The sequence below is a fragment of the Hylobates moloch genome, unplaced genomic scaffold (assembly GCF_009828535.3).
Source record: "Hylobates moloch isolate HMO894 unplaced genomic scaffold, HMol_V3 SCAFFOLD_9, whole genome shotgun sequence".
In the NCBI taxonomy this organism is placed as follows: Eukaryota; Metazoa; Chordata; class Mammalia; order Primates; family Hylobatidae; genus Hylobates; species Hylobates moloch.
Genome location: NW_026652284.1, coordinates 83,815,679 through 83,831,615, shown reverse-complemented (window position 1 = coordinate 83,831,615; position 15,937 = coordinate 83,815,679). Strand labels below are relative to the sequence as shown.

At 38.9% G+C, this 15,937-nt stretch overlaps 1 long non-coding RNA gene across 1 annotated transcript in view; it reads left to right on the top strand.

Moving 5' to 3' along the window:
- Window positions 1-15,937, top strand: part of LOC116813503 (uncharacterized) — a 54,952-nt gene that overhangs the window by 22,075 nt on the left and 16,940 nt on the right. The window lies entirely within an intron of this gene.

The following is a 15,937-nucleotide window of genomic DNA, read 5'->3' as shown; positions in this document are numbered from 1 at the left end:
TGAGTAGCTGGGACTACAGGCGCCTGCCACCAGGCCTGGCTAATGTTTTTATTTTTTGTAGAGATGAGTTCTCACTATGTTGACCAGGTTGATTGCAAACTCCTAGCCTCAAGGGATTCTCCTGCCTCAGCCTCCCAAAGTGCTGGGATTATAGACGTGAGCCACCACACCTGGTTAATATATTTTATTTCTTTAAGAATTAATTCATATGAACTTTAAAGTAGTTTTTTCCAATCCTGTGAAGAAAGTCATTGGTAGCTTGATGGGGATGGCATTGAATCTATAAATTACTTTGGGCAGTATGGCCATTTTCATGATATTGATTCTTCCAACCCATGAGCATGGAATGTTCCTCCATTTGTTTGTATCCTCTTTTATTTCACTGAGCAGTGGTTTGTAGTTCTCCTTGAAGAGGTCCTTCACATCCCTTGTAAGTTGGATTCCTAGATATTTTATTCTCTTTGAAGCAATTGTGAATGGGAATTCACTCATGATTTGGCTCTCTGTTTGTCTGTGATTGGTGTACAAGAATGCTTGTGATTTTTGTACATTGATTTTGTATCCTGAGACTTTGCTGAAGTTGCTAATCAGCTTAAGGAGATTTTGGGCTGAGACAATGGGGTTTTCTAGATATACAATCATGTCATCTACAAACAGGGACAATTTGACTTCCTCTTTTCCTTATTGAATACCCTTTATTTCCTTCTCCTGCCTGATTGCCCTGGCCAGAACTTCCAGCACTATGTTGAATAGGAGTGGTAGTGCTGGAGAGGATGTGGAGAAATAGGAACACTTTTACACTGTTGGTGGGACTGTAAACTAGTTCAACAATTGTGGAAGTCAGTGTGGCGATTCCTCAGGGATCTAGAACTAGAAATACCATTTGACCCAGCCATCCCATTACTGGGTATATACCCAAAGGACTGTAAATCATGCTGCTATAAAGACACATGCACACGTGTGTTTATTGTGGCACTATTCACAATAGCGAAGACATGGAACCAACCCAAATGTCCAACAACGATAGACTGGATTAAGAAAATGTGGCACATATACACCATGGAATACTATGCAGCCATAAAAAATGATGAGTTCATGTCCTTTGTAGGGACATGGATGAAACTGGAAAACATCATTCTCAATAAACTATCGCAAGGACAAAAAACCAAACACCGCATGTTCTCACTCACAGGTTGGAATTGAACAATGAGAACTCATGGACACAGGAAGGGGAACATCACACTCCGAGGACTGGTGTGGGGTGGGGAGACGGGGGAGGGACAGCATTAGGAGATATACCTAATGCTAAATGATGAGTTAATGGGTACAGCAAACCAACATGGCACATGGATACATATGTAACAAACCTGCACATTGTGCACACGTACCCTAAAACCTAAAGTATAATAATAAAATAAAATAAAATAAAAAAGAATTGATTCAAACATTCATTTGGAAACTGATGATTTAATTCAGTCATTAATTGATTACTTTAAGATTAAGTAGTTTGAGAAACTTCAACTCTATCATGCCCCTTAGCATTGGTGTAGGATATCCTGGTAGTACATATTCTCATGCAGCTAAATTTTAATGACTATTTTATGATATCTTTTGATAAGAAAGGTCAGATTCTTCTCTTTCTTTCACATCCCTCAGCCAATCTATCAGCAAGACCTGCCAACATGACCTTTAAAATATATTATGGACTGGGCGCAGTGGCTCACGCCTGTAATCCCAACACTTTGGGAGGCCAAGGTGGGCGGATCACGAGGTCAAGAGAACCCCACTGCTACTAAAAATACAAAAATTAGCTGGGCGTGGTGGCATGCACCTGTAGTCCCAGCTACTTGGGAAGCTGAGGAGGAGAGTGGCTTGAACCCAGGAGGCAGAAGTTGCAATGAGCCGAGATCACGCCACTGCACTCCAGCCTGGTGACAGAGTGAGACTCCATCTCAAAAACAACAACAACAATAAACAACAAACAAAAAACAACGAATATATATATATATATAAATTATGTATGTGTATATATACATTATATATATATGGTTTCTCTCTATATATATATAGAATCCGATCACTTTTCACCATTACTACAACTTGCACAATAGGCCCAGGCTATTGTCAGCACTTACCTGGACCATGGCAGTAGCCTCCTGACTAGTCTACCTCCTTTCAGTCTTGTCTCCCATGGGATCTCTTCCCCATAGTGATATTTTCAAAATGTAGCCTGAATCATGTTGCTTTTCTGCTCCAAAGCCTCTAAAAGCTTTCCAAAATATGCATAATACAATCTGAACTACAAAACCCTATGTGATTTGGGTCCTGACTACCACTCTCTCTGTCTCTTTCCCCACTTCAGGAACACTGGCCTTTTCTCACTCTTCCTCATATATACTGTATGAAGCTAACTTGTGTCTCGGGGACACTCCATCCACTGCCTGGAAGCTTCTTGCTTTGTAGAGTCATATGTCTCAGGTCTCTGTTCAATGCTACCTCCTCAGAGAAACCGTCCCTTACCGTATTTTCTAATTAGGTCACCTGCCTTTTGTCATTCTTAATATCCTTGATTCGCTTTATTTTTCTTCATGGAACTTCTCACTATCTGAATTTATATTACAGGTTGAGTATCCCTTATCTGAAATGCTTGGGACCAGAAATGTTTTGGATTTCACATTTTTTGTGGATTTTGGAATATTTGTATATACATGATGAAATATCCTGGGGGTGAAATCAGTCTAAACACAAAATTTGTTTATGTTTCATATATACTTTATACACATACCCTAAAGGTAATTTTTTGTACTATTTTAAATAATTTTGTAAATGAAACAAAGTTTTTAATGAAACCTGTCACATGAGGTCAGGCATCAAATTTTCTACTTGTCATACCATGTTGGCACTCAAAACGTTTAAGATTTTGGATTTTGGATTTTTGGATTAAGGATGCTCAACCTGTACATATATTTCTGTTTATAGTTTTTTTAATCTCTCTCACCTACCAGAATGTAATCTTCATGACAGAAAGAGTTTTGTCTTGTGCATTGATGTATTCCCAGCATCCAAATTGGTCAGGTATATAGTATGTGCTCAATAAATATTGTTTCACTTGAAAAATGATGCAGGGTTGACTAATACAGGACTTTGGCTCCCTAGATTTATATCATTCCATCATATTGCAAATTATGCATTATTATCATAGAAACATATGTACATTCTTGGAGGCACAATTATCAGCAAATACTGTCTCCTGGACAACCTACCTAAAGAAGTCTAGGTAATATTAGAAGACAATTGAATTAAATCATCACCAGTTGATCAATTACCTGATTTGTTTGTTCACTTGTGATCATCATTTCTGCCAAGTAACCCAGATGTAGGTTCTATTGACTTGCAGAATCACTGGGGTTAGATTTCAGATCCATGGAACATCACTTGCACACCTGGTCTGTGTTATTATGGTTAGTTTTCTATCTTGGTTTCTCACAAAACATTGAATATTCTGTGTTGTGGTAATTTCCTATGTTCTTTTTTATTAATATTATTTTTAATTGGCACGTTATAATTGTATACATTTATGGGATACAATGCAATGTTTTGTTTTGTTTTGTTTTGTTTTGTTTTGTTTTTTGAGATAGAGTCTTGCTCTGTTGTCCAGGCTGGAGTGCAGTGGCACAATCTCAGCTCACTGCAACCTCTGCCTCCCAGGTTCCAGCGATTCTCCTGCCTCAGCCTCCTGAGTAGCTGGGATTACAGCGCCTGCCATCATGCCCAGCTAATTTTTGTATTTTTAGTAGAGATGAGGTTTCACCATGTTGGCCAGGCTGGTCTCAAAATCCTGATCTCAGGTGATCCATGTGTCTTGGCCTTCCAAAGTGCTGGGATTACAGGCTTGAGCCACTGCACCTGGCCCAGTGTTTTGATATATGCAGACAAAGCTAATTAGATTAATCTAATTGACATATTCATCACTTTGCTTACCTATCATTAAGGTAATTAACATATTCATCAGCTTTGCATACTTTGCTTAAAAAATACTATTTTGGTTTTTTTTGTTTCCTTTTATTATTAACAGTTTTATTGAGGTATAACTGACACGGAATTAAGCCTTCATTTTTAAAGTATAAAATTTGGTTAATTTTGAATTTTATATATATATATATCCATGAAACCATTACCAAATCAAAATAATAAACACATATATCACACTGCAAAGCTTCCTCATACCCCTTTGTTATTTCTCCCTCTCATAAACCCAAGCGACCATAAGCAACAGGTAACCACAGTCTTCCTTCTATCACTATACACTGGTTTGCATTTCCTATACTTTTATATAAGCAGAATCATATAGTCCACACTCCCTTTTTTTTAGTGGGGAGGGAGGATATGTCTTCTATAACTGACAATAATTATTTTAAGATCCATCCATGATGTTGCATTAATTGATAACTTGTTCCTTTTTAGTTTTTGAATAGTATTTCATGGTATGAACATATCAAAATATGTGTGTGTATTTACTTGTTGAGGGACATTGGAGTTGATTGTTCTTTTTTTTCTATTAGAATAAAGCTGCTGTGGACATTAGTTTACAGATCTTTGTATCTTAGAGTAGAATGTCTGGATCATATAGTAAGTGGATATTTAACTTTTAAGAAAAGCCCAAATTGATTTCCAAAGCACTCACACCATTTTGCGTGTATGTGAGACATTCTTCTTAACACTGGGTATAGTCAGGCTTTAATTTTAGCCATTTTAGTATAAATGTAGTGGTATCTCTTAGTTTCAATATGCACTTCTCTAATGACTAATGATATTAGCATCTTTTTCTATCAGTGTGCCTACTAGTCAACAGTGCAACTTGTTTGATGAAATGTTTGTTTAAATATTTTGCCCAATTTTAAAATATTTGTGTTTGTATTATTGATTCTTGAGAGCATTTAAAATATGTTCTAGCTACATAGTCTTTATGAGATACATGATTTGCAAATATTTTCTCTAAAACTGTTAGACTTATGGAGGTAACCTTTGTGACCTCATGTTGGGCAAAAATTTATTAGATAAGATACCAAAAGTACAGTTCACAAAAGAGAAAACTCATAGACTGGACTTCATCAAAATTGAAAACTTCTGTTCTTAAAAAAATACTGTTTTTATGGTGAGACATTCAAAATTTACTCTTAGTTATTTTGGAATATACATTAATAGATCTCAAGTCCCTACTTTATTTCTCCCATCTGTCTCAAACTTTGTGCCCTTGAGTGAAAAAAACAAAGCTGGAGGTAACTCCTTGATTTTGAAACATATTATAAAGCGATAATAATCAAAACAGCACAATGATGTCATAAGAACATTGACATCAACCAATTGAACGGGACAGAAAGCCCAGAAATAAACCCAAACACTTGCAATCAATTGATTTTCAACAAAAGTGCCAAGAACACACATGTTAAAAAGAAAGTTTCTTCAATAAATGATGTTGGGAAATCCACATGCAGAAGAATGAAACTGATCCTTACCTCACACCATATACAAAAGTCAACTCAAAATGGATTAAATACCTAAATATGAAACCTGAAACTGTAAAACTACTAAAAGAAAACATAGAGGAAAAGCCCTATGACATTGATCTGAGCAATGACATTTTGGCTGTAACCCCAAAATCACACACAACAAAAGCAAAAATAGACAAATGGGATGGCATCAAACTAAAAAGCTTCTGCACAGCAAAAGAAACAGTTAACAAAGTGAAGAGACAGTGCACAGAATGGGAGAAAATATTTGCAAACCATACATATAATAAGAGATTAATATTCGAATTATACAAGGAACTCAACTCAATAGCAAGATAAAAACACCCAATTAAAATATGGACAAATGCCAGATATTTCTGAAAAGAAGACATAAAAATGGCCAACAAGTACATGAAAAAATACTCAGCATCACAAATCATTAGGGAAATGCAAATTAAAAACCATGATATCACCTCACACCTTTTAGAACAGCTTTTATCAAAAAGATGAAAGACAAATGTTGGCAAAGATGTAGAAAAGAGAGAACTCTGTGCATTGGTGGCAGGAAGGAAAATTAGTACAGCCATTATGGAAAACAGTATGCAAGTTTCTCAAATATCTAAAAAAGGAAATACCATTGATCCAATAATCCCATTTCTCAGTGTCCATCCAAATAAATTGAAAGCAATACATCAAAGGGATATCTGCACTCTTATGTTCATTGCAGCATTACTCACAATAGCCAAGATATGGAACCAATGTAAATGTTCATGAATAGATGAATGGATAAAGAAAATGTAGTACATATACACAATTAATTACTATTCAGCCTTTAAAAAGAAGGAAATCCTGTCATTTGCAACAACATGGATAAACCTAGAGGAAATTATGCTAAGTTAAATGACTCAGGAACAGAAAGACAAATGCCTCATGAGCTCACTTATATGTTGAATCTAAAAAAGTTGAATTCATAGAAGTAGAGAGTAGAACGTTGGTTACCAGAGGTTGGGGGCTAGCGGAGGAAGTGAATAGGGAGTTGTTGATCAAATGAACATTTTTTTCCATATCTTCATGTATTCATGAAAGTACATCCTAGAAGAGAAATTACTAGGTCAAATGGTAGGTTGTATTATACAATTTTAAATGAGTGCCAAATACTGTCTTCCAACAAAGTTTGCACAAACTTATACTCCCACCACCAATCAGGCAAGAGTGCTGTTTTCCACACCCTCACCAGCATGGATATTACAGTTATATTTCATCTTAATAATCTAGTAGATTAAAAATATTGCTATTTTAATGTTCCATTCATTAATTATGAATAATGAAGATTTATTGGGCCATTTGTGGGAAAAAAAATTAGCCAAGTGTGGTGGCACATGCCTGTATTCCCAACTACTCAGGAGGCTGAGGCAAGAGGATTGTTTGAGCCTAGAAGTTCAAGGCTACAGTGAGCTATGATCGCACCACTGCACTCCAGCCTGGTGACAAAGTGAGACTTTGTCCCTAAAAATTTTTTTCAATAAAAGTTAAAATGGGGTAGAGATGCAGTATCTAGCCAGTTTTCCCCAAATGATTCATTGAATAATTTGTCTCTTCTTTTTTTTTTTAAACTTATTTAGGATACATATAAATTAACTGCCTTTTTAAAATTATTATTGTGAAGCAAAAAGCAAGGTCTGACTACCAGATTTTGCCAATAAAAGGAACAAGTCCTTTTTAGGTTCAAACAGTTTGTTACCTACATAGGCAAAGGGAAGAGTATCATAAGGTGCCAGGTCCCTGCAGACCTTTCGCATGGCAACACCAAAACATAGGGAGCCAGATGACTGCCATACAAATGATGAGACACCTCTTGCTGAGAAACCAATGCCACACTGCAGATAAGTAGTTTTATAAGGTGCAGCTGTGCCCTAAGTAGGGGCTAAGAACAAGGCAAAAACCCTCATACCTTATAAAAACCCAGAAAGTGATGAGAAACTGTTTGAAGACACCATCCTTGGTAGATAGGTAGGAGGCAAGTAGGAAATGGCCTTGTAACAACTCACAAGCCTCCCATTCTCTTGTGTTCAGGCAAAATCACGAGTATCCTGTCAAGTCGGCTGCAGTTCAACTTGCCTACTTGGCCTATGTGGATACATAGAAGGTCATTAAGTGCCAGCATGGAGCTGTTCCTCTACAACTGTTAGTGTAGAACCAGTATCTGTTGTAATGGAAAGTGTCCTTCAAAAATTCATACCCACACAGAACTTTAGAATATGGTCTTATTTGGAAACAGAATCTTTGCAGATGTAATTAAGACATCATATTGATAGAGATTAGAAAAGAAATAGAGCCGGGCACGGTGGCTCACGCCTGTAATCCCAACACTTTGGGAGGCCGAGGCAGGCGGATCACAAGGTCAGGAGATCAGACCATCCTGGCTAACATGGTGAAACCCCGTCTCTACTAAAAATACAAAAAATTAGCCGGGCGTGGTGGCAGGCGCCTGTAGTCCCAGCTACTTGGGAGGCTGAGGCAGGAGAATGGCGTGAACCCGGGAGGCAGAGCTTGCAGTGAGCCAAAATCGTGCCATTGCACTCCAGCCTGGGCAACAGAGCGAGACTCTGTCTCAAAAAAAAAAAAAAAAACACCAATATATTTCAAGCTGGTCGTAAGTTTGGAAAATGCATTAATCAATGTATTATATATCAACATACATTATTTGATCCAGTGCCACAAAGTAGTAAATAAGCAAAACACTTGGTTATATAAAAACCTCAGGAAAATCTCTTACAAGAGGCCAAAAACCTCCCAGACAATGCCTTTGTAGACCTTTTTTCTTCTCATGAGAAGCAGATGGAGCTAGCAGACTGTAACTATTGTCTACTGCTATTTAAAGGGTACATAAATTTTTCTGTGCCCCTTCCCAAAAAAGAGTAAGCTATATATCTGAGGTAGAAGAACATGTAAAACCTACAAATTCCCAAAATCTTCTTTGTTTATAAATCCTGCTTCCTTGGTCTTTTGATAAGATATATTTCTTCATAAATAAATTGAGGAGAAATTAATTTTTTAGGATCCAAATAAAGTGAAACAAAGTTGGGCACTGGTGCCAGTATATGCCAACAACTCCTGCCTTAGGAAAGGTAACAAAAGGCAGAGGGGAGCCAGGCACAGTGGCTCACACCTGTAATTGCAGTGACTTGGGAGGCTAAGACGGGAGAATCCCTTCAGGTCAGGAGTTCAGGACCAACCTGGGCAACACAGTGTGACCTCCATCTCTTAAAAAACCACAAGAAAAATTTGCTGGGCATGTTGGTATGCACCTGTCATCCCAACTACTTGGAGGCTGAGGTGAGAGGATCACTTGAGCCCAGAAGTTCGAAGCTGCAGTGAACAATGATCATGCCACTGTACTCCAGCCTGGGTGACAGAGCAAGATCCTATCTCCTTAAAAAAAAAAGAAAAAGGCAGAGTAGACATCCCCCACCACCACCTTCTACTATCTGACTATCCCCACAAGGTTTGGCTGTGGACAAGAAGAAGATACCTGTATCCACTTTGTTGACAAGTAAACCCTGTCAAATGGATTCAGAACTTTTGTATTATCAAAAATCTCACCTTTGGCGAAGGGCTGAAAACATTGCAGGCAAAAGAATCAAAGTACAATGGGCTGGGGGCAGTGGCTCACACCTGTAATCCCAGTTCTTTGGAAGGCCTAGGCAGGTAGATTATGTGGACCCAGGAGTTCGAGACAATCCTGGGCAACATAACAAAACCCCGTCTCTACAAAAAACAAAAAAATTAGCCAGGTGTGATGGTGCACGCCTGTAGTCCCACCTACTCAGGAGGCAGAGGTGATACTTGAGCCCAGAAGGTAGAGGTTGCAGTGAGTTGAGATCACGCCACTGCACTCCAGCCTGGGCGACAGAACGAGACCCTATCTCAAAAAAAAAAAAAAAAAAAAAAAAAAAAAAGCAGAGTACAATGTAATGGTGAGAGATGGGAAGCATTTTTAAGAGGACCACAAAACAACTTCATGAAAATTACCTTGTACTTTTATAATTATATATTTAATATTTAGTTTCATTCATGAGATAGAGGGCTAATCAGTAATGTGGGAAGAGTATTAAAACTAGTGTTGGAAGCCAGGTGCAGTGACTCATGCCTGTAATCCCAGCACTTTGGGAGGCTGAGGCGGGTGGATCACCTGAGGTCAGGAGTTCGAGACCAGCCTGGACAACATAGTGAAACCCCGTCTCTACTAAAAAATACAAAAATTAGCCGGTCGTTGTGGCACATGTCTGTAATCCCAGCTACTCAGGAGGCTGAGGCAGGAGAATCACTTGAACCCGGGCGGCAAAGGTTGCAGTGAGCAGAGATCATGCCACTGCACTCCAGCCTGGGTGACACAGCGAGACTCCATCTCAGAAAAAAAATTAGTATTGAAGTGAAAGGAACATAAGATCTTGGATTCTGGGGCAAAACTGTTCAAATTCCAGTTTTATCACTTACTGACTGTGTGGCCTTGAACACCAGGCCTCAATTTCCTCATCCATAAAGTGGGCAGATAATATTATGCATCTCCTAGGGCTTTTCTAAGGAACACATAAATTAACATGTGCACTTGGAAAAGTAGTTGAAAAAAAAAAAAAAAAATATATATATATATAAAATATATGGCCGGGCGCGGTTGCCCTGTAATCACAGACTTGTTTCTATCGCATGGTGGCATGTGCCTGTAATCCCAGCTATTTGGGAGGCTGAGGCATGAGAATTGCTTGAACCCAGGAGGTGGAGGTTGCAGTGAGCTGAGATCGTGCCACTGCACTCCAGCCTGCGCTACAGGGCGAGACTCCATCTCAAAAAAAAAAAAAAAAAAAAAAAAATCCTACTATTATAAATGCCTTAGCATCATTTAGGGAGTGTGATGTGGTATTCTGTGCTAGCTTGCTGTCAGTCAAGACAGATTGGAATTCTATCAAATTTTAAAACTCCCAGCAAAGGATTAAAGGCCTTTCCTCTTTCCCTACAATTTTTCTGGTATCCAGTCACCTTCTATACTGCAGTTAGGCAATGGGAGTAAATGAACTGAAATACATGGAATCTCTAGTGAGGACTTTCATTTTAGGAACTCTAATAGTTTCCTCATCTTAGGAACCTGCTGAGAGCAGGGTGTCATATTCAGGCAGCGTGCTATACATTCCTGCTACTCCCACCTCACTGTGATTGCAACTTGAGCTCTTAGGGAGCTACAGCTATCAGAGGACAATCAGTAATAGTAATCGTAAATGATAACAATATCTGAGTGTATGCCAGGACTGGACTAAAGAACTCTATGATAAAGGTACTATTACTGACAGAGGATATAGCATAAAAATTATGATTGTGGGCTTTAGAGACAGACTTGTCTGGCATTGTATCTTAGCTCTATCATTACCTAATTATGTAATCTTGGCCAAATTGCCTAACCTCTTTCACCTATAGAATGGGGATAATGATAATACTCATAGGACTTATTGGTGAGCATTTAATGAGTTACATATGTATGGTCCTCAGAATAAGGCTGGTTTAAAATGTGGACACAGCTCAAACTGCTTGGGTTTATATCTCAGCTCTACCACTTACTAGCTGTGTGGCCCTGGGCAAGTTACCTAACTTGGTGCTTTGGTTTCCTCATCTGTAAAATGGGTGTGGCAAGAATAGTGCCTACCTCAGAGAGATTTTATGAGGATTAAATAAGATATATCTGTAAAGTACTTAAAGCAGTGGCTGGCAAAAAATAACCTTCTCCATATTCCTTCACATCTTCTTCTGGGACTCCAGATGCACATGTATTAAACCTATTTGCTGTGTCAATTTATCTTTTACTATCTTTTCTGTAATTTCCATAACTTTGGGCTTAAGTTTGAGTATTTTCTTCTGACTCATCTTCCAATTTGTTACATCAGAAATAAATAAGTGAATGGACACTCTGGGCATGATATATACTCAATGAATGTTAGCTGTCATTATTAATCCCAATATAACATTGGAGGAAACTGAAACTTAGGGAGACCAAATATGTTTTCAAGATTATACAGCTAGCAGGTGGTACAGCCAGCATTTAAACACAGAGTCTATAGACTTAATTACCTTAATTATACTCTATAGTAATTACTGGAAAACTTGGTAGGACACTGCAGATGTTTTGTGATTTACCTTGTTCTTGAGGGTTAATACTGGCTGTGTGTGTGTGTGTGTGTGTGTGTGTGTGTGTGTGTAAGGGCTTTGTTAGAATGGGGATCATTTCAATCTAATCCACTCTGCCTACACCATGTTTAATTTTGCTCAAAATATCTCCCAAATAGAAAGCTTAATCCTCATTTGTTATTCCGTAAATGCAATCAGTGGCAGCTCCCTACCCACAAGGAGATGAGAAGTGAAGCTAACAGTTTTCAAGCAAGCAGCCTGTGAGTCCAAAATTAACCTCATGCTGCTGCCATCCTTGAGCCCTGAGGCTGAGATGTGGCTCTGGTGGAGGAAATGAATGAATCACCTTTTTTTTTTTAAATTAGTCTTTAGCTATTTGAAGCATCACCACTTTAAATAATGAAAGGAATTCAAAGGAAAAAAATTAAATAGTAATTTCTTTCTTTGTTGAACAGCCCAAATACATCAATATTAACTTGCTGAGAAAGAAGAGAGGAAAACCCTTCAGATGATTCTCTAGGAACAGTTCTGCTTAACTAAAAGGCATAGATAGCTGGAAATCAGATAGAAAACTGGAATGAGAGCAGACTACAAGGAAAGTATAATTATTATTTTGTCAAACCATCTGCTTCCCATCAAACACACAATACATACAAATATTATCCTTTATGCAGTAAGTTTAGTGATTTAATTGAGTCTCCAATCATCAGGGCTTTTTTCATTTTATTTTTTTCCTAAAATATTATCTATTCTATCAGCTTTGCTTATCACTTCTACATATTAAGGACTAAGCTCTGATTTTTTATTTTGCCTAAATTCCTATCTAAGGGGTCTGGGGAGTCATGCCCTACAAACCATAAATTCTCATCAGATGGGTTTTATTTGACCCTGTATATTGTGACTAACTTTTCTTTTTTTTTTTTTTTTTTTTGAGACGGAGTCTTGCTCTGTCACCCAGGCTGGAGTGCAGTGGCGCAATCTCGGCTCACTGCAAGCTCCGCCTCCCCGGTTCACGCCATTCTCCTGCCTCAGCCTCTCTGAGTAACTGGGACTACAGGCGCCCGCCACCATGCCCAGAGAATTTTTTGTATTTTTAGTAGAGATGGGGTTTCACTGTGGTCTCGATCTCCTGACCTCGTGATCTGCCGGCCTCGGCCTCCCAAAGTGCTGGGATTACAAGCGTGAGCCACTGCGCCCAGCCTCAATCTGACTCTGGCATAACATTGCGAGACAAGGAAAAAATGTTTTACCCAAAAATATATTTCCTTGCCATACCTTGAAATTGCCCTGCAAAGTCTCTTGTGGGAAAAATCCACATTCTATAGAGAATGTGGATTTCTCCTTTGTTTTCCTTTGTTTCCTTCCAGATCCAGGAGGTAATCAACTAAGAGCCAGGCACTCTATTAAGTCTGATAAGAAATATTTTACGACCTGCTGTCTCTCTGAAGTCTGCTATCTGAGAGATTCCTCTGCACAATAAAACTTGGTCTCCACAATCATTTATCTGAACCTGAATATTCTTTTCCATTAATCCCAGGTCTTCAAATAAACTCAACCAATTGTCAACCAGAAAATGTTTAAATTTACCTGTAGCCTGGAAACCCCCACACCACCACCCCACTTTGAATTGTTCTGCCTTTCTGAACCAAACCAATATATTTCTTAAATGTATTTAATAGGCCGGGCGTGGTGGCTCACGCCTGTAATCCCAGCACTTTGGGAGGCCGAGGAGGGCAGATCATGAGGTCAAGAGATTGAGACCATCCTGGCCAACATGGTGAAACCCCGTCTCTACTAAAAATACAAAAATAAATTAGCCAGGCGGGGTGGTGCGCACCTGCCATCCCAGCTACTTGGGAGGCTGAGGCAGGAGTATTGCTCGAATCCAGGAGGCAGAGGTTGCAGTGAGCCAAGATGGTGCCACCACACTCCAGCCTGGCAACAGAGCGAGACTCCGTCTCGAAAAAAAAAAAAAAAGTATTTGATTGATGTCTCATGCCTCCCTAAAAATATACAAAACCAAGCTGTATCCCGACCACCTTGGGCACATGTTCTCAGGACCTCCTGAGGGTTGTGTCACAGGCCATGGTCACTCATATTTGGCTCAGAATAAATCTCTTCAAATATTTTAGAGTTTGACCCTCTTCATCAACAAGAAGACATCTGAATTTGTGTATCTTGTGTCTTTTATTTGCAACTACTTCTTGGAAATATCTGCTTCCTTATCCTGCCATCAGCCCAAATCAATTATATTTAAAAGTGAACATAATTACAGCTGGGTGCGGTGGCTCACGCCTATAATCCCAGCACTTTGGGAGGCCAAGGCGGGTAGATCACGAGGTCAGAAGTTCGAGACCAGCCTGACCAACATGGTGAAACCCCATCTCTAATAAAAATACAAAAATTAGCCTGGCTTGGTGGCACGTGACTGTAATCCCAGCTACTCAGGAGGCTGAGGCAGGAGAATCACTTGAACCCGGGAGGTGCAAGTTGCAGTGAGCCAAGATCACGCCACTGCACTCCAGCCTGGGCAACAGAGCAAGACTCTGTCTCAAAAAAAAAAAAAAAGTGAACATAATTCCACTCCCATCTAGAATGTAGAAAGCTGGAAAGAAGTTTGCTTCCATCCTAACAAAAAGAAAAAGCAGATAATCAACATAATCATAACTTTTCTTAAACCCATCAAGGATCTGCTATCACAGGGCAACAAAGTATACTGAAATCCAAAGAGAGACAGAAACTTCCAAGGAGTGAAAGTGGGAATATTGATTCACTTGTGGCACAGCCTAGGAGGAAGAAACCCCAGGTGCCATGCAAACAGATAAGAAGAATACAAGCATTTTTTAAGGATATTGCTAAAAGCTGAGTGTGAGCTAGTGAGAGAATTTAGAATCCCTGCAAGCTGCAGACACAAAGGGAAATCATACCTACTTGAAGGCTCTTCTCTGTGCATATCCATTTGGGGTATATAGTAAATAGGTGCTCAAAATATGTGTAGTGGAGAGCACATGGCGTCTAAACAGAGCCATTTCACAGGGACAGGGAACATTTACAGGTGAAAACCAAGGACACCTTAGTGGAGGAAAAAAAATGTCACAGAAGACTATATATAACCTGAACATCAGGCACATATGCGTTTGTGTTTGGGAAGCAACATGAAGGAGTTGGTGGGGAACATGAATTCTCATTTAATTTACCTTGGAAATGAAGGGTTTTAGGGGTCAACCATAGTGTGACTCTTCAACAATATCTAACATGAGACATAGCAGTTGTTAGTGTCATGATGGAAGGACACAGAGGAAGCAGAGTGAAATTGATACTGAGAAATGGTAGAGCAGGAAGACAAGGAGTGGCAGCTTTTTAATGTGGTTGTTCCCTTCTCAAAAAACGTTTTATCTATCATCCCCATCTACCCTAGCTTCTTCCATGGTCTTGCATGTGCAAATGTCAAATCCTTGATAGATCATCTCTTTCTCCCCTTGAGTGATTGGCCTGCACTAACTTTTTACCCCATTGCAGTGCATGGATCGAAGCACAAAATAGCCCAGGAGAGTATCCCCAGGTTTGATTGATGGCTGTCCCTGTGCCAGATGCAAGCTATGCCTAACACTTGACATGGGCCTCCCATTTCTGAGGAAGCACAGTGTCATATGCCATGTTTTTCTTTGTTGGTACAGTTCTGACTCTATCACCCAAGCCACTTCATTTTAATAAACTTTCCACATTCCAAAATCAATATTTTGTGCTGCCTATGTTAACCACTGGGGTCAATTAGCAGCTTTGTTTTAAAAACTAGAAAAATAAACACACCCTATTGTATAATAGAATTGGTATTTTGAGGGAAAAGGCTCTGAGAAAAATTTTTGAGGTTTTATCAAATCCAAAATAAAACAAGTTAAAAGAAACTTACATCATAAGCAATCAAAAACATATTATTGCTCCTCAAATCCAAATGATAACACGAATCTTTGACTGCAGGGAAGAATAGAGGAATTGTGGCAGAAAAGTGAAGACTAGAGAATTTAGCCATGCAGTTTTTTAATTTAACTTTTAATATGGAGTAAATTTGATTTGAAAGAAAACATATATGAAAGTATTTCATTTATACTTCAGTTATACATGGGATTTCTATGTGCATTTTTTTAAGTGCACCTTGACCTACCTCAGTTCATCCTCAGTACTAGACATGGGCATGATTTGAAGGGTACTAGAAATATCCCACAACCCAAAATAATTATCTTTATGCTTTGGCA